General features: G+C 41.6%; 1 protein-coding gene across 4 annotated transcripts in view; it reads right to left on the reverse strand.

Moving 5' to 3' along the window:
- Positions 1-25,184, reverse strand: part of IGF2BP3 (insulin like growth factor 2 mRNA binding protein 3) — a 110,545-nt gene that overhangs the window by 53,201 nt on the left and 32,160 nt on the right. The window contains exon 1 of one of the 4 annotated variants that reach the window (XM_064412395.1): positions 9,492-9,587. The exons of the other annotated variants lie outside the window; for them this stretch is intronic. The gene's annotated coding sequence lies outside the window, so the exon portion shown is untranslated. Of the gene's footprint in view, positions 1-9,491; positions 9,588-25,184 lie in introns of those variants that run through there. 4 annotated transcript variants of the gene reach the window in all.

Raw genomic sequence — 25,184 nt, forward strand, 5'->3', positions numbered from 1 at the left:
CAGGAGTGGTCAGGAGAGATTTCTGAGGAAACTTGATCTGTGCCTTGTAGGAAGAGACATTGATTAAGTCTCCAGCTACTGCGGAAGCAATAAGTTCTAAAGGTGCTTGCAAAATGAAAGCCATCAAAAAAAAAAATCTCAACAACATTTAGGGACAAGCTGCATCATAACCAGGACAGAGAAGGGAACAAATAAGATCAGGATCCCAGGTCAGTGGCCATACAAGAGCAGCTTATCAGTGCAAGGGAACATATGATGAACAAAAATGAGAAGGATGGAGAAACACAGTAGCAGAAGCCTTAGAAGTCACCTAATACACACTCCCTTATAACCACATACCCTTACACATGCCACATCCCCTGATGCCTGGTTTCAGGGAAATAGAAATAGCTCAGCATGCTTAAACAGTCATACACCGAAAGCCATGAAGCTAGAAAACACAAGACAACACTGACAACACGATTTTCAGCACCAGATACTTGAAAGCAGGGGAGCAGGATGAAGAATCAGAAGCATGACAGAGAAGACCCTCTAACAAACACAGCAGAGCTGTGCTCAGCACCGAGGTACTCCAAGATGGTCTTCAGACATGAGTCAACTGAATAAAGGTGGGCCTGGTTACACTACTATAAAGACAGGTTCTTAAGTTATGAATGATGACCACAAGACACAGAGCACAGCATCCTAGAGGAGATGAGAAATATTTAAATGCCAAAAAAATAAATGCAAAAGCCCAAACCACCCTCTTCGCCTGTGAAACTAGAAGCAAACTTCCCGATAAGCAACGAGAATGTGTCAGAAACTCTAAATAAAACATGGACACTAAATGTGGAGAACAGGCTCCTGCACCAGCACAGCTCCTGGAAGCACTACAAATGGTGCCTTTCTGCTGACTTACTGCTCCAAACTGCAAGGCAGGAGAAGCCGAGGACATCGTGGCGTTTCTTTACTTTAAAAAGAGAAAATGCTCCACGCATTGGGGACCTTTTACCAACATTTAATGTCTTAGACTTTAAATGAATCTGAGAGTTTCAGGCTAACAGGCTGCCATATTGTCCCCTCCAGGACATCACAACATCCCTGGCAGCAGGGCTGACAACACTAGAGGAGCTGCTGCCAGGCACAGAGGCAAGCTTAGAAACCTGAACACCCTTGGCTAGAATTTAAACTCTAAACACTCTGTACCACCCCAAAAATACATGCAAGCATTTGGCCATTCTGCCACATAGCAACAGTAAAATCACTTTTCCCTCTGCTTACTTGAGAGCATGGTTAACTTTCAAATCAGCACAAATAGTAAGCTCAGTTATGGCAGAAAAAAAATTATGGGATGGGGTAACATGGCCGAATGTGCTGCAGCAGCCTGTGGAAAGCAATACCCCATGAGGTCTGGCAGCAGATCAAGAGCAGTCACTTCAGTTGCTTTTCAGATTATATAGCTTTGCAAAATTATTTTGGTAATATTCAGCCTTCTAAAAACCTCTCTATGGAAAGTGGTCTTTTCCAGTCCCTTATTGTTGAGCTCTTACCCACCAGTGCACAATGTGCTACTGTAGTTGTGCTGGCTACCATGCCAGCAGCACAGTAGTGGTACATGCTGCTGAACCAATGAGACCGGCCCAGAACACAAGGAATGTCTCCCTTTCCAGCCTCCTCTTTAATTTTAGTGCACACACAGCTCTGCTGCCAGGGCAGGCCATGCCAGGCAGATATTTGATTTGTAAACAGACACTCCAACATGCTCATCTTAGCTGCAGGCTCCAACTTATCTGCTGTTATTCCCAACTAGCATGCAGGAAAATTTCTGCACGTAACCTTATCTACAATAGTGAACTTTCACAGGAAAAAGGCAAATAGTTTAATACACGTTGATGACCATATTAGTTTTTCCTTGAAGAAGCAAGGGAAAACCTAACCCAGGCTTTCCCCTTGTCACCCTCCAGCCCAGTTCTGGGGTGTTCAGGAGCAAAAAGCACAATTAAGGCAGACACACTTTGCCTCTGCACACTCCAACGTGCACAGGGTGTGCCCTCTTTGTGGTTAATGAAGGCTTTTATGCCTTCCAATACGATAAAGGAATCACCTCAGGGTTAACGCTCTGAAAATATGAATAGATGGTGACAAGGAATCATGCAAGCTTTATTCCTTTCATTGTCTCCCACCAGGACAATGCAGGGCACTCCTTAACCTCTATCAGCAGTGGCCATCACAGAACAGCTCCTAAAGCACATACCAGGCACTACCACAGACAGACTTAACTTACCTTGGACCCTCCTTTTCCTGGCAGCCATTTCAATACTCTCTCTTAGATATCCAATTTCAGTCAACTGGCATCTTCTAAGGTTAAATTTTGGTTCATTTAATGTTCATTTCTGCATGCTCAGAGACATTCAAGACTGATTTCACTTTCAGTTTGCCTGATATTTTTTTCCTTGACCCTTTCAGAAGAATCCTCACAAGAATGGACATTCACAAAAATGTCAGCAACCTACTTCTAGATGAGAAAATTACCATTTTCTTCTGGACTGATGGACCAACTGCTCCACTCTCAATTTTTCCCTTGAACTCACCTCAAAGCTAACTTATAGTGCTTTTTTTAATGGTTATTTTCCTTCCATGAGTCTTGACTAAAACTAGAGGACAAAATTTCCCCTCAGTACTTTTATGAAAACAGGACATCATATGTGAAGGGATCTAACACAAGACAACCAAGCAGTTGGATTTCCAGGGGGAATCAAAAATCACTGACTCCCCTTGTCCTCCACCTCACCCCTATCCATTTTGGTTTTTTAAGTAGTTTCCTCTGTAAGTAATTTTCTTCCCAATACCTAGCCAACAAATAAATTCTTATGTGACAATGGCACAGAACCTCGGTCTCTGAACAACAATGCCTGTATGACATGATGTTTCAAACTGTTTTGGTTGCATTAAAACATTAAAACTCCTGTTAAAATCTTCAGTGCTTGTGGTATTTTTATATCTTCAGACAAGAAATGAGGAAATAACTCAAGAGATCTCTGTCCAAATTCTAGGAAAAGGAAGCCTGATTTATCTGCACTCTTGACTACATCTGTGACTACATGTTACATAAATACTTGGTATAATTTTTAAAAAAGCCAACAAATAACCATTATCCACTTCCTCTCATCTGTTTCTTGTTATGGTACAGGTAACACCTTCAGCTGGCTTTTCATCACAGGAGAAATGCTGAAAGCAAGCTTTAACAAGAAAAACATGAAGCTAGTGAAGATACTTGTCATGTTAACCATGTTAGTACATTCTCCTAAGTAATACTGTAATATGGAATATTATTCTCCAAGAAACCTCATAGGAAAACATTCAAATTAGTTTTGGCAGTTGGCAGATGTAAGTCTAAGCAAATCCATCCTTGGGATAACCTAAATTTGTTCACAGAAGTGGTCCAGCCCCCCATTTCTCACCACACTCCTGCACAGGTCTTTGCTACCACTGCTACAGATGTGGATGGCAGCTGCTTGTGCTTCAATGCATGCAGCTGACTACATATTTCTTCTAGAAGTTAAAATAGCATCCTTCCACTGTGTACAAATGCATATCCACACACACAACATACTATACATATTCATTCATCCCCTCCCACTTGCAGGGTAGCAGGACTCAGCATGGAAGAGCAAGCTGACTCGAGAAGCTGCTTCAGGCATAGGAACACAGGTTGTGGGATGTGTTCACAGCACACACATCTCAAAGAACTCTGCACAGCATTAGCATAGGATGAATATTGGTCCCTTCACTCACAATTGATTGATTTAAAAAGTGACATCTTAAAGTATGGTAGGACATATGGAATATTGTTTGCTGATTTCAGCATCTTGTCATAGCATTGTGTTTATCATTATAAATGCAATTCAAATGGTCTCCTAAAGGTATTCATAGCTAAACATTACTAAGGCAAAACAGAAAAAACATGACTAGAACTCACATCAGCAGCTGAGAGCAGGTCTACCAGGGACAGTTTTACAACAGCAAAAATTACTAATTTAGGAAAAGATGTACAGCAGCCGTACAGTACACGGCAGGCTTTGTGCACATCTTTTTCTAAGACAGCAACCCTGTACTCTGAGACCTGAATACCATACTTGGGACATGTGCACACCCTGTACTTGTGTTCCCTTATCTCAATATTGAGGCACCTGTGTGTTTTCCCCACTCGCACTCTTTTGAATAGGACAATGCCAGCATGGACACACACAAAGCTGCATGGACAGAGCATTGGCTTAAAGTTCAAACGTTTTCACTGGCCTTCAGTATCTGCTGAAGTCCAGCCAAGCCAACCACCAGTGCTCATGTCACAGTAGGACTGCAGCTGAGGACTAAATCTAGACCTTGCCCCGTGACAACTTCAGCTACCTGGTGTCAGAACCAAGACTTCAGCATTAGGCTGAAGATGGTTTTGGCTCTTGGTGGGGCTCCCAAATTCTGTAAACAGCTATGTGAAACACCATCACTAGAGCTATGCAAGGTCTAAACACCAGGTCATTTCACCCAGCATAAAGTACCTCAGTGATTTCAAGTCAACCGTTGAATCTGTACAGCTGGAGTATGAATGAATGTTAGACACTCACCACTCTGGATATCCTTCCCATGGCACCATGGATTTTATACTTATTGTGACTTCTACCACTTCACAACAGGTACTGAAACACTTTATGCACTTGAAGACTTTCATCTTCATGAAAGGCAGTAGAAAGACTCAATGCCCTTAGGTCTTTCTTGGTCCAGTCTTACTTCTCCTGCTGGAGATACCCTCAAAGTTGTCCACACACATCTAACAATGGCACACAAAGAGCAAACCCAGGCCTCCAGAGAGACAATTGGGTAAAGAGACTAACAAGAGAGAAGTAGCAGAGAGGAGGATGTTCATCTCAAAGGAGGTGGCAGTGTGAAGTAAAGGGAAATACCTACAGCCATTCCACTCACAGTGGGAAAAGATCATCTGTTAAAACTCGTCTCTACAAATAGAATTTGATATATCAGTAACTGGCATAGAGTAAGCCTATATTCATCAAATCTTTGAATAAATTTCATTTTTAAATCATCCAAGATAGTCCAGAAAATGAATGCTTAGACTCTGCACTTCATCATTCTCTATTGCTTTCGAAACAGTACCAAGGTGTTTGCAAGCTACTTAGTTTTGTTCAGTTTGAGCCAACTATGACGTGCAAGTTATGCAGCATTAAAAGACAGAAATGGGGTCATAAAGCAAAATATCATTTGTTAATATAAATCTGTACATGAGTGCATAGGCACAAAACATTATCATCCATCTTTTATACAGTTCACATACTGGGGGAGCAAATAAGTACAGCTGTGTAAACATATTTGCCCTTTAAATACAAAATATGTAAGGAAAAAACAGTATTACAAGGATTTATGTTTTCTTCCCTTTGGTTTTTCCAAATCTACTTTCTATTGTGTTCTTAAATTGAAATTAAAAGCATTGTAGAAGTATCAAATAGGTGTGCAGTGATTTGAAGAAAAAGGGAAAACAGCTCAAGAGCTGGTGGATGCTAAGTGTACATGGAGCTGATTGCAGCTGTAAACAGAAAAGATAGCAAAGGTTTGGTTTAGGGGTTTGAAGGCTGATATTTTTTACATACAATTTTTGCCTTTTAAAAAGCCTCTAAATATGGCAGTGGGGGCCAACCATGAAAAACGGTTAGAGTAGTGCAGAACAAGTGACAACATAACTCCTTACCAATCACAGCAGTGCCATGAACACAACAGACAACAGCCTGAGTTTGTAACAGAGGTGAATCAAGATGTAAAAGCACAAACTACAAAATCTCTTAGTTCCTAGCCATCAGGAGCTTTGGAAAAATAAAGTTCTTAATAAATTTTCTTTAAAAAGCTTAAGGAAACACTTGCAATTCCAGCTCCAAAGGTCTGAAAAGGTTTAACTGCAATATGTAAGTACACATCACCAGCACATGAGCCCCAAGTGCTGTGAGCATACCAGGCAGGAAACCATCTGTATGCCTGTCCTTCATTTGTTACACCACGAAGAAAGAGCAGCCATCGGTCACCCTAAACCTTTCAATAAAAGCTCATTTTCTAACCATTAGAGAGAAGGCAAATGGTTCAAGTTCTGGAGTTACCAACTGCAAGCTCAACTAGAACCATAATTACAAAATTCCAAGTGGTAAATTATGTATGGAGAGGCTGAAATATTCTGGGTTTTTGTGTAAAATACAATCACCTCTTTGCACTGGCCAATAATAATAAAAATTGAATAAATGCTCCATTGTATATACCTCTAAATTACCCCATGCAAGTATAAGTTGTACTGTTGCAGTGGCTCCAAACCACTAATCAGCTCCAAAAAAAACTCAGTTTTCTAACTTGGATGTGAAAACATAAATTCTGTAATCCAGAACAAGCCAACTAGCAGAAGAGCTCAGCACCCCTGCCTTTCCCAGCAGAGACAGCAAATATTTTAGACCCCCAAAAGTGTGTCCAATCTTACTTATTTGGCTCCAGAAAATCAAATGCTCACAACAAGTATATTGGGTTTATTTTTTTTTTTCCAGTGTCAGCTGCTAAGTAAAGAATGGTTCTCTACCAGGCATCACCAAGAAGAATTGTATCTGTGCAAACTTTAAATATGCAGACAACAAACACTCACGCACAGCTCCAGATCTAACAACGAGCACGCAGTTGGAGCTCTGGTAGGAACCAGACCCGCGAGGGCACGGCCATCTGTGTGAGGACTGCAAGGCACGGCACTGCTGCGGGTGCCGTGCTCCTCCCTCGTCAAAAACACAGCACAACGCCCTGTATGTGATGCACATGCCTGCTTACCACAGTAACTGCCCAAGAAAAGCTCAAAAGACTGCAAAGCTGGCGACAGGAGCATGTGGCCCCACACAGCTGTGTGAAGTGCCGTGGAAATGAGTGCCCTGCACTGCTCATCCCTGCCGAGGAAGCTGCGCTCCCAGCACATGTGAGCGGATCCAGACCCCAGGGCTTCCATGCAGGAACGCCTGGGAGTGGCTGCAGCAGGCAGAGCTGCCCTTTGCACTGCACCTCCGAGCACGTGGGCAGCAAGGACAGAGAGCCTGCCTTCTAACCAAGAGAGAGGAGGGAGAAACCCTTAGGTGGGTGCCAGATGTGCACCTGCAGCTTCACTAGCAGCAGCCCATGTTCTCCTGCACCACCAAGAGCCATTGCAGATGGTGACAATGGGGTGAGATGCTGGAGAGGGTGGCTGGCCACCAACCTCACAAAGTGAGACCTGGCACTGCTTACAAAGCTGTGCAGCCACTCTACCAAGGGTGTCAACCTGTTGGATGCTAACAGAGGAAGTCCTTTCATGCTTCAATTTTTTAAGCTGTGTTTCTTCTCTTTTTAGATTGTTGCTTATGAGCTGTTGAAGACTTCAGTGAATTATATATTTTCATGCATCATGAGTCACGTTCCTCCCCTTTTCTTTGTCCCAACCATACCCCGTTTTTGCGACTGATTCAAAAATGCAGGGGCATGCATTTCTCTCATACAACAGGGTTTTCAGAATTATTCATGATTTAGAAATGCACAGCTTAATTTGTACTGCTTTACAGCCTGGTCTGTGTCTTTTAATGCCGTGTAACTTGTTCTTTATAGTGGCTCAAGCTGGGAAAGAAACTAAGCGCAGCTTGCAAACTCCTCAGTTCTACTTCTAAAGCAATAGAGAATGATGAAGTACAGAGACTAAACATTCATTTTCTCAAGGATCTCAGATTATTTTAAAGTGAAAGTCACTCAAGAGTTTCATGGGTATAAGCGCCAAGGAATTCCATGCAACACTAAGTGTTGCTGTAAGGCAGGATACAGTGCAAGTCCTAAAGAGATATTCTCTTTGAAAGGGCAATCATTTTGGCATAAGCCAAATTATGTTTCCAGAGGCAAGGCTCCCTGCAAATGCTGCTTCCCAGCACTGAACCTCTGAGTCTTCCCTCTACCTGGCTAGTACCCTAGGTTTTTCCCCACAGCCCTGGTCACTCTCTATGTGCCACCACTTGAGAAAACACAAAAACTGCTCTGAAGGCTTCTGCAGCACAGGGGTGAGAGCCCTCCAAAGCCCACAAAACATGATCTCCAAGGAACAGCTGAACGGCTTGCAGTCATACCAGCTACAAGAGAAAGGCCTGAGAGAAGTCTCAAGCCTGTGGATGTACATGAGGAAGTGGAGAGAGAGGGGACACAGGGAATTTCTCCACCTAGAGCAGCAGATCTGCTGGGTTGTAAGCTGGCTACAGCCACACCAAGAGAACAGGAGGCTGTAGCAAGACCATACGAGGAAACCATGCGACAGACTACTGCCCTCTCATCAGCACCAACCCAGCAAAGCAAAGCCCTGCCCTACCAAAATCAGTGCTTGCTCACACCTCTGACATTTTCCCAGCCTGTCCCTGGCCCATGGATGCCGCTTGCTCAGCCAGCCCTGCTCCCCACACGCCGCATTTCCGCTGCTGCAGAACTTTCAGGGCTGCCAGACCAACATGTTTCCACTGCCTGGGCTAGGGGGTGAACATAGTCCTTCCTCACACAGCAACCACCCCCAGCACTGTCCCCTGCTCAGAGCCTGCTTTGCCTGTGCTATCCTCACACCCTGCCACACCACATGGCACAGGCACGCTGGGGCAAACCCATTGCTTTTGGGCAGCAGATATAAAGAAACACAGACTATTGTATGCTCTTACTGTAAAGGTAAAACAGGGGGCAAAGGAAGCAGGGAAGGAAGGAAGCTACATCAAGCTTTCAGTTAGTTAAAATAAATCTCTCTTCCCCTCCCCTTCCCCCTGGCCTCATATACTGAGCTCTGAACATCCCCCTTCCCACTCCCAGAACAGAGAGTATTCTCTCTGGATCAGGCTCCAAATGCAAGCTTTGTGCTTCAACCAGGCTGTGCTCTGAGGAATTGCTTCCTGAATGACCAGAGGGAAACACCACATGGTGTCACAGCACAGCACACGGGTCCAAAGCACAAGTTTTGTGGAACACATCTGAGGGAAGCACAGCAAACCTTCACATGGTGCACCCAGTGCCACGCCAGTAAAACAGCATGAAATGCTTTCAGGGGCTTAACCAGTTCAGCTTTTTTGGAAGAAAGGTATGACAAAAGCACAGTCAAAAATAGACCAGCTTTGGCTAATATAACTGATTATTCTTTTAACAAGGTCTCAACCACATCTGAAGTGGTTTCAGTAATAGTGACAACAACCAGGACAAAAGACAGCTCTATCACTTCACAAGTGAAACAAGTGCTTAAAATACTCAATAAAGCACAAATATCATAAAGGGCACAGATGCCTTAAACAGGCTGAAACCCACCTCTGCTCTCTTTCAGTGACATTATAAAAAGTTACTGAGGGCATGACAGATATGCTGCCCAACTTTACTTGTATACAGAAGAAATAAAATTGGAAGTTCTATGTATTAGATTAGGACACAAAAAAACCCACCCCAGAACTCACCTCGCGAGTGAAAGCGTGCCTATTCAAACAATTGCTTAAATAAGGGAGTGATTCTTTAGACAGCTAGGAAGCCTGCGAGTTTGTAGCAATGTCAAGCTGCCCTATTTTTAGCATTGTGTGTCAAGGGCACATGCCTAGAAAGCGCTTTCACTGCTTCAGCAGTTTACAGGAAAAACAAGGTAGACAAGCACATGCTTATTTACAGACAGATGAGCCCAAATCTTGTGTGTGAATAATCACATGGGACTGCTTCAGTTTTACAGGGTGACTCACCAGGGCAGCATCAGGCTCCTGACACAGCCCCGGAGCTCAGCGCTAGCGGAAGGAAATGGCTGCACAGCACTCAAAAATCCTGAAGCGGCACGAGAGGGGCTGGGCAGTAAACTGAAAGCTAATGGACTACATTAATGTCTTTCAAGTGAAAAGAAAATCTTTCAGATAGGCAAGAGTGATAAAGGGTCTGCAAAAACAAGTGAACTGTTGTCAAAGACCTTACATTCCCCGCTAGTTTACTATTTTAGGTTCTGCATATGACTAATTTTCCAACTTTTCAGTACCTCTAGCATCAGCTGTTCAAAAAAAGCCCAGAAAAAATGTTTCATCACTGGATGAAAGCCTGTACAGCCATCTAAAGGAGGCAAGAAGTCTTAATCCTGACCACCATTTCTACTGTCATTCAATACTTCCAAAACTCTAACACTGTGCTAACACCATAAGGCCACGCTTTACCAGGTAGCTCTCATATTTTAATAGGAAAAATTATCAAACAACAAAGGTTTTGCCAGTACATACAACACTTGACCCTCTGCTTTCAATTAATACTTATATACCCACTACTCTCTAGCCACTGTCACAAACAAGTCTGCTGCATTTTCCACTATCAAGTGTCCTTTATTTGAAATATCAGCTGAGTTCTTCCAAGCAAATTCTTTACCATGAGGCACTGAGCATCTTCACGCTTAGCTAATAAGCTTTGCAGTGAGGAAGACAACAAGGACTAAAAGATGCACAATTCCAGAAAACTGCATACAAACTCCTCCTTTCTCCACTCTAGTGGCATGGGGGCACCACAAGAGCTGTTCTTAGGCCATCTACAAGCAATTAAACAAACCTTTGGTCAGCAGCAAGGTCAGATCTCCAAACCTTCACCAGCTGCGTCAGAAAGCTAGCACAGCTGTGTGTAAACAAACAGATCAACTATGAAGCACTGCATTGCTTGAAAACATGGCAATAACCAAATAAAATAAGATTTTAATAGGACAAATGTATGTGCAAGACAACCAGCATTCTATCTAAGGTTACAGGAGGTTTCTGTACCCAAGACTTTTATTCTTCGAAGTTATGGGCATGCCTATCCCACCAAAAAACCTTACAGCCTGGTATGTGGTTGGCAGCATCCTCAACAGATTTGCAAAAACCAGAAATACTAGAGCAGGCACTAATTAACAGCCTGTGGTATGCTCTGCTCATTCTGAGCACAAATATGGAAATTAGCTGCCACATGCTCTCCAGAGTTCTAGTGGAAGAAGTCATTCAGCTGTTACAGGACTGAAGTCAGAAATTGGAAGAAAAACAACCTAGGTCAGTTTACTTGAGTTTTTAATTGCATAAGAAAATCTTCACAGGTATGCTGACTTCAACACCCATTTTCACTAGTTTGAGAAACTACCTTAAGTTCTGTTTCAGAAAAGTCAGCAGAACTTTCAAGAGTATCTTCTTTTCAAACTCTCATAGACAATGAAACACTTAAGTGCTGTGTGCTGATCAGCATGGTCCACAGAATACAGATACTACAAGTACACTTGGCAGCTACATCCAGTGCTATCCATACAGAGTTCAGGGCAGAAGAGAAGGTCATCTAGTAAACAGGTCAAAGAGAGGAGCAGATGGCACAAGATGTGGTCAGACATTGCTCTGAAGGGTTAACAGAATGACAGTGTTGCTTTAACAGCCTCATACGGCCTTGGCTGCTGCAACTGATGTGCAAACTGTGATGTTCTTAGGACAGTAAATAAGGACAGCAAGGGATCACTGTAAAGTTCCTGTTGCCAGCAAAGCAAGAAAACAAATACAGCTTGGGACTGGGGGAGTTGAGGGGGAGGAACAGAGTGGAGAGGTATTTGCATCTCTGTTTGGCTGCATTAGTAAATAAGGTGTTGAGAAACAGAAATCCCACTAATTTTCCATAGGAACAGATGTTTGCTTAACACTACCTCACTTGCAACGCTTGCTCATAGAGAATACATCACAAAAAACATGCTGCTAAAAAAATAAGGGAAAACCGAATTAAACAAAAGACAGTTCCAAGTTACTGTGTGGGGATAAGCAAAGTAGGATGTGGACCTAATCCCCATATTGCAGCTTCTCTCCTAAATATGATCATACTCCTGTGCTTCTACTCAGGTGATCTGTCTAAACCACAGGTGACATTTTCACAAACTAGCCCAGCACAACTGCTTTGTGAGCATCCACACTGCTGAAGTTTAGAGAGCTCAACTCTAAAGATTTGTGGATGTTCTACTGCTGAAAAATTACCCAGCTATACCCTACAGCCAAGGGGTAATGGGTGCAGGTAATCTGCCCTCCAAGCCCAAGCAATTACTAACTGGGTTGCTGCACGTTGACCTCAAAACCTTGATCTCAGGTATGGCATGTGGCTACCTTTGTCCTTCCCCCACTCTCCCTATCATGCAAGCACAAATTGTGTCACTCCAGGCCACCTTTAACCCTCAGTTCCAAGCAAAGTCTGCCTGCACCACCAGCCCTCCAGCTCTGACCCTCTGAGACTGCCTCATCCAGACAGGGTTTTGCACATGGGATCCAAACTGGTTGGTCAGGACAACGCTCTGTTGGGAAGGGAACCAGGGAAAGCAGGTGAGACTCAGGGAAGAGAACCAGCAGCAAACTGGAAAAGCATCAGGAAAGTAAAAGAAAAAAAAAAAAGGGGGGAAATGGGTATATAATCACATAAATCTGAAGGCATCAAAGTTATGCTCAGGGTTGGTTTTTACCCCTTCGTCTCAAACGATTAAGTGAAATTCTCCATTCTAAAATAATTTGTCTAAAATGAAAGCAAATACTGTGTTAAAAACACTGTCTTAATACAAAATGCATCAACCTTTCACTGGCATCTGTTAAAACTGTGTCACACCAAGTGTCTACCAAGTCAATAGTTTGCTTAAAAATCATAGGTCAGTGTTTCTAATCTAACAGCAGTAGTATACTACAGTGTTATTCAAGGCAAATATTTTATTTTAAGACTTCAGTTAATAATTCTAACTCTTCATTGGAAGTGTTCTGAAAGTGTGGTTGCCTCTTTCAGATGAGCAGAGGGTCTGACAGAAGGATCATACAAAATCACGTACATCTTTTAGATAATGGAAAAGAACTATGGATTTCAAGACCTGATTATACACACATGAAGAGGCAAGGCTGAGAAAAGCAGACTGGTTTAGAACCTCCCACGAGTCACTGAATTTGGAGTTCCTGTTACTTTAAGCCCAGCCTATCTTTAGAATTAAATTCTGCTAATTGGAAGATGCAAGAGCAACAATATTACTAAGAGACACATTGCTCGAGTGCAGAACACATCTCAATTAGTTGTTTTTCCTGCAACACCATGCATAGACAAGTTTTTGTAGTAAAATGGACAGGAAATGACACTTTAAAATTTAAATACGTTACTTTTTTATCAGTGTAACTTAGTTCTTATATTTATGCACATTTTAGGAGGCATGCATACTGTTCTTAAGTCCAATACTCTCAGTAAAGTGCTAAATAAAACACAGTGACTTATATAATGAATCATAAAAAAAAGCCTCACTCTGAAGAACTAGTACATAAGAAAAGATACAGAGCTTTAAGTCTTCTAAAACTTAATAACTGCGAAATTTTTTCTTAAGATTACTACCTGTATTCAAGAAGAGGAATTTTCTTGCATATAATGGAATTGGCCAGGCAAGAATCACTGAGGTGGCACACTTCAAAAGTTAGAATTACACTGGGTTTTAATCATAACTTCAATACAGAAGGAAGAAAGATTTGGTACAGTAGCAATCAAAATTTACCATCATTTTAACATCACCTTCATTGTAGCCCTTCTTTAAAGCTGTACCTTTAGTTAGCTTTCCTGGCATCAACATTTCCCAGTTTGTTGCCACTGTATTAAAGGCAAAACCAAAACCAGTGAGATAGGCAATCACAGTTGCACTGTGGAGAACTCTTAGGATTCCACTGAAAGTAACTCCCAAAATAACTTAAAAAAAACCAAACCACACACACACAAAAATAGCTCTCACACAAACAACCACGTTTCATTTTTACTATACTTCTTTTAAACCATTAATGAGTCATCACTTAAATCACTAGCTATGTTTATAAAGAATTATTCACACAATAAACTAGAATTCATAAAATGAAACTGTATACATTTCATATACCATATTTTTTTCCATTAAACTAATTAGAGACACAGGAATTCACTGATTTGCAGGAGGTGGTGTTGATTTTTTTTTTTTTTTAGATTAGCATTTTGAAGTGTATTTACCACAGAAGTTGTGTTTCACCTCATGGCAAAAGCTCAATGTCTCCTACTTACTTAGCCTACACAAAATTTTCCTCTTTACCAGAAGGGTTTTCCACCAAAAATGAGACCGAGAAAGATTGTGGTGTAGCTGAACAACATAAAATGCAATTAGTGGTAAAGTCTTTGTAGGTTGTGTCATTTCGTATTCTTTCCGTGCCTTCATGGGGCAGCGAAGGCTTCATTAGAACACACTCCAAGCAAAGACTGACTCCTGCAACCACTGCCCACTTTGATTAGTCTTAATCTTAGTGGAAGCTCAGCAATTTTCACTGATTGCTTGTTTGAGGGACTCGCGATTTGCGCAATGTTTATTTTGGGCCGTCACCGAGGGAGGGGCGCAGCCAAATGGGCAGTCTCCCAAGCCAGATCACACAGAATCCGGCACTCGCACTCTAGGAACATCTCAGCCTCAGCCAAACCAGGGAGCCTGCCTGGGTTGGGAAGGGCTGCGCTCGGCAAGACCCACCCAGAGGACTCCTGCACCATGGAAAGTGCCTCTCCACACCCTGGCAAGCCCCACTGGCTGAGGCACAGCCCAGAGAAAGCAGGAGAGGGTGGTGGGGACAAACTATGTAATGAGGTGTCACAGGTTACAAAGTGAGCAGCACAGATGTCCCCCAGGAACTGTAAGTAGACCTGTGAAGAACTGTACAACACAAAGTGGACTCGTCATGAACAAGAGGAAACAGTGCATAACACACTTCAGGAATATTTTTTAAAGCCTGTATTCTTCCCCTAAACCAAACTAGAAAATACAAATGACAAGTACCTTTGCTTATGGTGGACTTCCATCCACACATCCAGACTCCAATTTCACTAAATCAGTGAATTATGCAGGACGCACATGAAAGAGCAAGCGCCCTGCTCATTCAAATGCCTCTGATGATCCCAAAACAGACTCTAATGCGGAGCATGCCACTTCCAGTGCAAGTGGTATGCATCATGGCACCTGCATCCAACAGAGTCAGTATCACCCTCTGGGTTCTGTATTTTGGGTGATAGCACACCCAAATGTTCAATGTTCGTGTTCAGTGTTCTCACATTACTCAGTGAACAGTTTGATGAAATAGCTATTAGAAATAAGAAACAAATTTAACATTCAGATACATTCCAAAGCTATTCTCTACATTTTATGTCACAAGAAAACAGAAAGGAAGAAGCTATGACTTTTAATTTCCCACATTTCTCTCTAATCTTCTGTTTGCTTGCTTCCTGGAGTAAAGATCTTCTCTCTTATAGATTGTGAAAGGCTCGGCTGATTAATAAATTTGACAGATACACAACAGAGGAGACAACAGCTACAATAGCATGGGACTGCAGGAAAGAGCAAAGACCATGTTCATGACCCCTTATGACTGCAGCTGGAGTCAAGCAGCAGGATTTCCTTAGACAGCATTGCTACATCTGGATCTCTCTCCAAGGGAAATGAAAGGCAACGCTTCTACAAGATATTCTGCCAGATATGCCAGAGCTACAAATGCATGCAAGAGGCAATGATGATATGAATTGAAATGCTAGCAAAAATAAAGGAGAAGTTAATGCACCCTGGCACAATAATTACCACTGCTTCAGGTGACCATCACACCTCGGCAAGTTAAAACACAAGCATCACATAACAATGATCACTAGAAATTAGTTACAATCAGATGATCGGTAGTTAAGCAACACAAGCAGTGAGGTGAAAAAAGCAGTTTCATGAACTCAACAAGGTGAGGGAAACCTTAAAAAGTGTGAACAAGAAAGTGTTATTCAGACATTTTTGAAGAGAAAGTCAGTGTGCAGAACTGCAAACTAATACCTCTAGAACTTGGTTCCAGAAGCGGTTTGCAAAACAACATAATCCACAACCAGTTCTGTATGAAACATTTGCTGTGCTGATAATATTTATACCTGTCTTTCCCAAATTCAACAAATATTCTTCTAAGCCCCTAGCAGACTATGACTTGAAAGCAAAGAACAGGGAATTAGGAGGTCTAAGCTCACTTATGGTCATTTCCCTCCTGTATATGTCATTTGGCAGATTTTTGTATTCATAATGATCATGAGCAACTGAAGGAAGCTGATTATTCTATGGGTTACAGCTTTATACACAAGATAGCCACAAAATTAAATCTCTACTTTAGGATCATGTGAGAGCCTGATGCATATGCTGACATTTATCAAAGGTGCAAAGATTCCTGTTATGGGCTACCACAGAATATGAAGGCTTTATATTAAGAATACCTCCTTGAGCTAGCACAATATAAAACTTCCTGGCAGTTCTGGTTATACAGATGATTTTTTTTAATTTAGAAAATTAATTCCAGTTTTCCTTAAAATTAAATCGAAGCAGATATTTTAGACAGAATTCATAGAAAGCATCCATGAAGTTGCAAGTGTTGAAGCAATCTATTAGTTCTAAAGTAATGTTTGCCACAACACCCACCAGGTATTTCTTATGCCTCCAAACAACTGTAGTGATTCTACAATTTTAATTTTCTCACTAGAACAAGATAAAAAAAGGGATCTGAAAACCTACTTAATTTGGTGAAAGAAATACTCACAGCTATATAATTCCAACTACTTATTCCTCATACTCCCCAAAAAGAATAGGTTTAAGATTTCCTGCCCCTTCACATTGGTTATCTTCAAGCACTGCTGGAATACTAATCATCTCTGTATCCTCCAAATTTTGGCTATCAAATGATTTGGAAACAATGACATCTTCAGCACCAGGACAACACAAAAACTGGAAAAAAATCCACATACAGAGATTCAAAATTCTTTAGCTTAAGCTCATAAAAGACCTTCTCCATACCAATGTAACCAGGCACTGGTCCCTGGCAAGGAGGATAAAATGCCCTCTGTCCCCACCCTGACCTGATGTTTGAGGGAAGCAAAAGGCCCAGGAAAGCTGTGTGTCCTACAAATCCCAGGAGGCCCTCTAGCACCCATGGAATACAGCATAAGGATGCTACCATGAGCTGCTGTGGTTAGAGCATGGAGGACCAGGAGGTGGGAGTCAAGAAAATAAAAAGCAACTTCCTCCAACAGTTAGTTGAAATGAAAGAAAAAGGGAATTGCAGAGCACTGTTATGTGACAGAAAGGACAAGACCCTTGGCTCACAGGCTAGGAGTCTCCTTTTGGGGCAGTAAGTCTCCAGGTATGAAGCCTCACCCAATACTCTGCAAGGCTACAAAGCCATTGAGTAAACTGCCTGCTGAAAAAATACACCAGGATGGCTCACAGCACCTACACTTCCCTGCTAGCACCAGCATCAGAAGGGTTACCAAGCAGGTAAGATAACAGAAGCTTATTTTTTATAGCTCACCTTTTACTCAACCCGGAGAAAGAAACCAAAGTGGTGAAAAGCAAATACTTTGCAAGGAGGAAGACTGTGACTTCAAATGAGAGAGTAATTCATGGACAACTACAGTGGGGTTTTTTTCAGGTAAGGTTATGAAAATGCTTATTAGTGGGTTTTAAATGCAAACAGAGAAAGGGCTGGGGTTGTGGTTGTTGTTGGATTATTTGGGTTTTATTTTTTAACTTTTCTTCTTTGCAGACAAAAATTGGGATTCAGCTCATGGTAAAATTTTCCTTTGCTGATTTATAGAAATACCCCAAAACTGTTCATCTGGCATCAGCCTAACAGTCTGGGAAGATCTATTTAAAAGTATTTTTTTAAAGTTTAAGTAACTGTGCATGAGATGTTAGAACTCAGCTAGAGACTTTAATTTTCAACCTTTTTATAATCTACATTTTTCTTTTGCCAAGTTTAAGATGTCAAAAAGGAAAGCAGAACTAATATTCAATATCTATAATTAACTTCCTAGACACAAATTGAATGTGATGATATCAATGTCCTGAAACTTAGTATTCAAATGATCCTTCACTTGATTGTAAATTTACCATTGCCTGAATGAGAGAAAACTCCTGTGAAAGGAAGTGTGTACCTTTATCTGCCCTAATTAGATGACAAAAGATAAACACTCTTGAGAAGTATTTCTTTTTCCACATTAAAAAAAAAAATCTTCAAACTCTTAACTTTTACAACTAAGAAGGTTTTGCCATGACCCAAAGAAGAGACAGTGAACCAAGTCAACATGCTTCAGAAGTCAGTAGGGCTTTTTAGGGTCTTCCCCCCAACACTGATCTCTCTGGCAGAAGTCAGCAGTATCTGCTCTTATGCTTTTTTTAGCATTATTCATTGAAAATTTCCCATTCAGACTGAAGGCAACTTTTTCTCTTGTAAAATGGAAATTTCTTCTGTCCCAAGCCCAATCACATGAACTTGGTTAGATATAAGAAGCAGGAAAGATCATATTTTCTTACCACAGACAAAGTAGAAAATAGTCAAAGTTCTGCTGGAACAGCTGTTGATAATTTCTGGTTGTACTTACTTCCACTAAAACTAGGAATCTAAAGACAAAATCTGTCAAATGCCACTGCACCATGAAGATTTTTCACTCTACTAGTTACAGGATAGTCTACAACATACTCAGATATGATGGGGTTTTTTTGAGTCAGTACAGAAAACAATATATATTACTTTACTTCCAACTCCACCTTTTCACACAACCTGTACCACCTGCTTCTCTGAAAGTGTCAAATTCTGCTGCAACTCAGAAGCTTTGTGTTCTTTTCAGTTACATATTTGATCTGGTGGTGTTCATGTTTATTTAAAATATTTTTAAGGGAGAGATTTTCCAGTTTGCAATCACCCCAGCACAGCAAAGGTCATACGACCAAACAGACCTGATGAGTTTGCTCCTTAATCTCAAGGTCAGGTCTCCCCTGCATTTGGGAAGCTCCCATCAGCTACTAAAACAGCTGGTCTCATTGCAACAAAAATGCAAGCAAAAGACATCATTGCACCTTCCTTGCCAAGCAGAAAGACATCTTACAAATCACATGTAGGAGGCAGTGCTTTTAATCCCACAAAGCTCAGAAGATAATGCCAGCAGAAGAATCGGGATCAATGCAGAGTAGCCAGTGTAATCCCAGGATGCTGGAGGCTGCAACTCTAACACCCCTTACAGTCCCAATGACCCATTCTTGCCTCACCTCTGTGAGGTGCATTTCTTCACTGTCTAAATGGTGGAGAAATCAACAGCCACTCCATGGAAACATGAACAATGGAACACAAGGGTGACCAAAAAACAGGTTGGTTATGGCAAATTAGTTGGAGCTGTTGACATACATAATCTCAGAAAATCAAGTATTCCTACTGCAAGAACAAAATAAGTTGTTCCTGTCTTTGCTTTGCAGACAGTAACATTCCAAAAGGATGGAGGAGGTGATTGCCTGCAGACTTTAAACAGGAAGGCACACAGGGCAGTTGCAAGCACATCAATGCCTCATGCATCCCAGGGAAGCTGCAAGATCACTTTGGCAAGCTGAAACAAAGCATTGCATAGCTTATATCTATTTTGGAAACAAACCCACACTTCCATGTTGAAGCAAGTTAAGATATTCCATTAGTCAGGTGAGGACACCACTTTGAGAGTTCTATTTGTTTTACAAAGGCAGAAGTTACTTTTAGAACATGTGGCCATCCAAAAGGGTCAGCAGCATGTGCATTTTCATAAGGTCCAGAGGGACCACAAGACATTGGCTTAGACTAGAAACTGTTATGTAGCAAAGTGGTGGAAGTCAAAAGCACTTGTCTCTAACATTAGTTAGCAACACCTGATTTTTTTTATTCCTCACAGCTGCTGAGCTGGCAAAAGATTATGTTCTCTTCTGATATATTTCGTAGTCCTTTCACCCTCCTCCTAGATCCCAGAATTAATTCTACAGCCAGTGAGCTCAGATACTTAAAGGCTGGCTTTAGTGTGTATACTACATATCCAAAACATTCATACCTTTTATACAGCCACCTGCATAGGCTTAAGGTGTTCAAAGTCCATCACAATTCATAGAAGATTGTACAGCTGGGAGAGTCCCAATCATTGATCTATCATGAATCCCCTCTGCACACTCCCACTGCAGTCCCAGACACAAAGCCATGTTTCCAAATATTCCCACCACTGTGCTGTTTCTTCCACTACATGTTTGGAAAAAATGGGATGCCACCAGGAACAGATTACTTCCTGGGTATGAAACCCAGACTGCTGATGGATTAGACACATGCTAATTACTGAACATTAGCAAGAGGCTGAAATTAAATAGCAACAAGCAAGTCTATAAGGTTGCAGTCACTAAAGTACTAAAGTCATCCCAGCTTGTGACAGCAACAATTAGGGCTGCAAAAACCAGTACCTACAAATCATAAAGTTAGGGATAATGAGCTGATCTCATACTGCCTGTGAGAATGCTGCAGGTCCACATGAGTCCTGTACCTAAAAAGAAGAAACAAAACTATTCCTGTAGTTGGGATGCAATACACATCACTTTACTATAGGCTTGCATGGATGGTTCCTGTAAATTTCTATAGATTTGGAGAGAAAAGCAGAGATACCAGAAAACAACATGCCAAGAAAAGGAAACAAGGGCAGAGAAGGATGTAAGACTTGCCCAGGCCAAAACTTTGCTGAATCTCCACAATGACACTAGCACATACTAATGGGCAGCAGATTAATAACCACATCCAAAAGGGCAATAGCTGCTATATGAAATCATGAAGGCTACAGGTTTAATCATAAATCCCATGCAAAGGGCTGAGCAACACCTTCCTAGAAGCCACTGGCACATCATTATAACTCCTCCACTTCAAAGTACATAGTTGAGGTTGGCCTCCTAGCTGCTGCTCACACTGGGCAACTATAAGTCCAGTAAAGGAACTATGTGAACAAATAAGTGAAATTGTTGCATGAGCAGCTATCTACTACTCACATAACAGCAGCCTGATTTTATTACTAAGAGCAACAAAAAAAAAACCCAGCACCCAATAAAAGGTGTTGATTTGGATTCATTTCTTACACATGCATTCAATCCCCTATTAGGTTTTATAACAAAGCAGCTGTTTGCAAGGATAGTTTTAATCCGTCTTCCCTTCCCCCAGCAAGTTAATGGTGGGCTACAGTTTTCAGAGTGATTTCCTGTTTGCATTATATTCTAAAAATCCTGCTCATTTGCTTCACTAAAAGGCATGTGCTTGGAAGTGGTTTTGATGGCTTTTAGTCACATCCCCCCTTTTTGATTGCCACAACACTCAATGTCTGAAAATAAGGGAGCTAATTCAAGTTACATTCCCTTCCCTCCCTACCCACATGTACTTGGCTACCAATTTGGGACACAGGATCAGAGGGAGCTTCAGGCTTCAGAATAACACAAAATTAACAGACCTTTACCTCTCTTCCCCCTGCTCAGCAGATTTGGCTCTGTTGGTGTTCACCTACATCTTAAAGACCTCCTACCTATGCTTCATGTCCTCATTGCAAGTTTTGAAGGTCTCAGCAGCCAGTACCCAAATCACCCAGCTCCTGGAGTGACACTAGCTGCTGGTGAAATGGCATTGTGCAGCTGCAGGTTGTGTTGGTATTTGCCTTCCTGTAAGCCTCTTGACATTTTCCTGTGCTTGATACAGCAGCTTCACTGCTTGCCTCAGTTGTAGGTCTCCTTTTTTCTTCTGCAGGAGATTCTGCAGCCGAGCTCACTTTCTTCCTTTATCCCCCTCATCCAAGAAATAACACAAGATTTTCTTGTAGCACTGGATGAAAGCAAATAGGAGCTGCAAGAAGGGATACAGATGGGGCCTCGGTCTTGAATGGTCAACTTCAAGGCTACAACCAAAACTGACTGTGGGAGGGAGCACAGAGGCCATCCAGCAGTGTAACTTGTACAAGTAGCAGTGAAATAGTTTTGTGTCAGGAGCAGCCCCACAACAGACTTGGTCATTGGAGAGACAGCCCAAGAGCCAGTTTCTACTTGGCTAGCAAACAAGACAAAAATCCCACATGCCTAAGCAAAACTATGAGCAGAGAGAGATGTGCTGACTACCATTGCATTATAGCATCAATAGGACTGGAACCAGCCAGACCCTTGGAAATAATCACATTTTGTTTCCCTCCCTCCACAAAAGAGTCAGTTGCATAAAGTTAGGTCAACATGTGGTACACATATGATTCAAATGTAACATTTCCTGGCAACCAGCAGCGTGCCCAGAGGAGGATCTGCACTACTGCCTGATAATGTCAATTTTTGCCATGGCCACCATAAAAAAGAAAAGTCTGCTAATCTCTTGAGATGCAAGAAGCAAGTCCCATTCCACTTATTAGCTTTCTACAGGTTTTACTGCAGGTTTTTATTGGTTGGTTGGTCTGGCGGGGGGAAGGGGTTTGTTGTTATTTAAAGGAGCAAAGCCTAACACACACACAGAGGTGTCTGACAGCAACTACCTTCATAAAGTGAAATAACCTAAAATTAATAATGCACAGATTTAGTTTCTCAGTTCCAAATCAATAAAAAAATTCCAAGAATGGACAAAGATAATCAAAGAATGGGAAACGGCTTCCAAAAAACAGCTAAGCAGGCTCTACCTCTTCAGCATGAAAAATAAAGGGTTGAGAAATAAAGGCTGATAAAACAGTAAGGAAAATAAAGGAGAAAAAGTTAACACAGAGACATTTCCATTCACTCTTCCTTCCAATACAGGAACTGGGAAATAGGTGGAAGTTCAAAGCATGTGAAATGGGATGGCTCTTCCTTCAACATGCCCTAGGAATCCGCTTCACTGCAGTGTATTGCAGATGTCAGGAGTTTGCATGGCTCAACAACATGCTTGCCAGAAAATCTGGATTAATTTCTCAAACACAAACTCTCTGGTTTTAGGTCAGTAGGCTTCAGGGCTGCAAAATGCCAAAAACCAGTAGACTGCTCTGGTGAACCATCACTATATCCTTGCCCTTGTACCTGTCCCAAGGCACAGCAAAGGTGGGTTAACCTCTCTTCTGACCCAGTGTTGCTGATTTCCTATTCTTTATGCATAAACTGAGTAGAGTGGATTAAGAATCATTGAGGTCACTTGAAGTTAACATTTTTCTATTCCTTTGGCTACTATGAACAAGAGCTCAAAGTTTCTTGTACTACTGCCTGAGGAACAACACTTTCATACATTTCCTTCAATTCTTTTTCAAATTATACAGTAGCTAAGTCTGAAAGCAACAACAATCTCTGCTAGTGGCCTCTTCTTTCAAGGCAGGTAACTGAAATTAGTTTAGAACTTCCCTAAGAGCAGAACAGAAATAACTACTTTCTTAATCACACCAATTTTACAATATTTGAAGGGTGGTTTTGTTTATAAAAGCATGTAGCTTTACCAGCAGCTTCATACCAGAAGGCATGGATGTCTAATTTCTTCAGGAGTTTTTGGGCTGCACTCTCAGCATCTAAAGCCATCACCTCAGCAGAAGATGCAACACCAGTAGGAACTACTGGTTCCTTATTTGACAGAAAACTAAGGAAGATTTGGATACCAGGCATCATGAATAATTAATTAGGAGACAGTAAATTTCCATGAGAAAGACAAAGAAAAACTATGTCAATAGCTTTGACAAGGATAAGTAAATTTTTTCTTATTAAAAAAGTATATTACTTTGTATACCAAAAACACACTTTAGGACTTTTTCTCTGAGATTGCAAGCTTCAGAACCTGCCCTTTTCACCAAGCAATGGACAGCTTTGGGGAGAGCACAGCAGCAGCCTGCCCCAGAGCTCACTGAGAAGATAGACCCAAGCTCTCCACAGAGGTGCGGGGTGGGAGAGCAGGAGAACAACAGTTCAGTTGGAACAACAGTTGTCCTCACTAGGTATAAGGAAAACAATTCTCACCAACAGGATAATCCTTTGCACTGGTCACTCAGAGAGGTTACATTTCTAGAGATCTCCTAGAGGGGACAAAACCTTAAGCAACACGGCTTGAATTCAATACAGAGTGTTGATTTGAGCAGAAAGTTGGGCTATAGACCTCCTGAGACCCTTTGAACCTGAATGGTTTTGTAAGTCTCATAATAAACATGTCACAATGCTGGATAAAGTGGTTGCATCATGATTAAAGTGACTTCTTAAGTAGAAATTATAGTTAAGGAGTGCAACACCTTAACAACCGAGTCCTTGAACAAAGGTCTTCACTGACACCTTTCTAGAAATGCAAATAAAAAGGAAGGATTGGTGGCTGGTTTCCCAAAAAGTTTTGTACCAAGAAAATTTTGTATGTCTGTTAAGATTTCTCAAGCTATGGAGTCACTGTTAGTGACAGGGTAAACAAGAAACTATTATTCTAGGCTTGTGAGCAACACATTGTTTTAACAGTGCCAAGCAACCCTGTGGAGACAATGCCAAAATTCTTGCACACTAGCAGCTGTTTTAGGTATTAGAACACTTCTGAAAATTTGAGAGATTACAAGTTGTGATTTCCTTTATCACAGAAGACTAAAAATCAGTAATGAGAACAGACTCTCTCATTTCAGTCACAGAACAATGGAGCAAATTTGGATGGGGGGAGAGTTTTTGGTCAAACAGTTGCACTGAAACATTTCTTCCTTTTTCTATACCATTCACTTGGCTATTTCTAGCATTGAATTCTGAAAGGGAAGTAAGACTAGTAAGAACAGGCTATAAAAGCAGTCTCAAAAGACAAACATTATGCACATATTAGCTGGAATTTAACACTTAAAACTCACCAGTTTGCTGTGTTTTGACAATTAGAGCCCATCACAACCAAAAGCAGCTTACACTCTTAAAACAGAGTGAGTAGACAACTCACTAAATCACAGAGTTGTGCAGCCCAGCTTAAAAGTCTCGGGTCCAAGTGAAAGCTTTTCTCCACTCCTTGTCCCCTCCTCAGCATCTCACAAACTTTGCTCTGAAGTCACTGCAATTTCCTACTCAGCTGTCTCAAGATCATGGTCAAAAAGCTGAGACGCCTCACAGCACAGTTTAAAACTAGCTCAGCCACATTACTTGCCTCTGCCCTGTGAGTCCTGTGGCTTCCTGAACATCCACCCAACACCACATTTCCTGCAGCACAGCCCAAAATCTTCTACTTCCTCTTCTCTTGGCTTAATTACCTGGGCCACCTGGAGTAAGAAGAGCAACTTGCACACCTCTGAATTAGGTCAGTCAACCAGCTCTGGTCCCATGAGTCTTCCAATTTCTCTGAAACAGTACTACTTCTCTGAAATAG

Source organism: Passer domesticus, chromosome 1 (assembly GCF_036417665.1).
Source record: "Passer domesticus isolate bPasDom1 chromosome 1, bPasDom1.hap1, whole genome shotgun sequence".
Lineage (NCBI taxonomy): Eukaryota > Metazoa > Chordata > Aves > Passeriformes > Passeridae > Passer > Passer domesticus.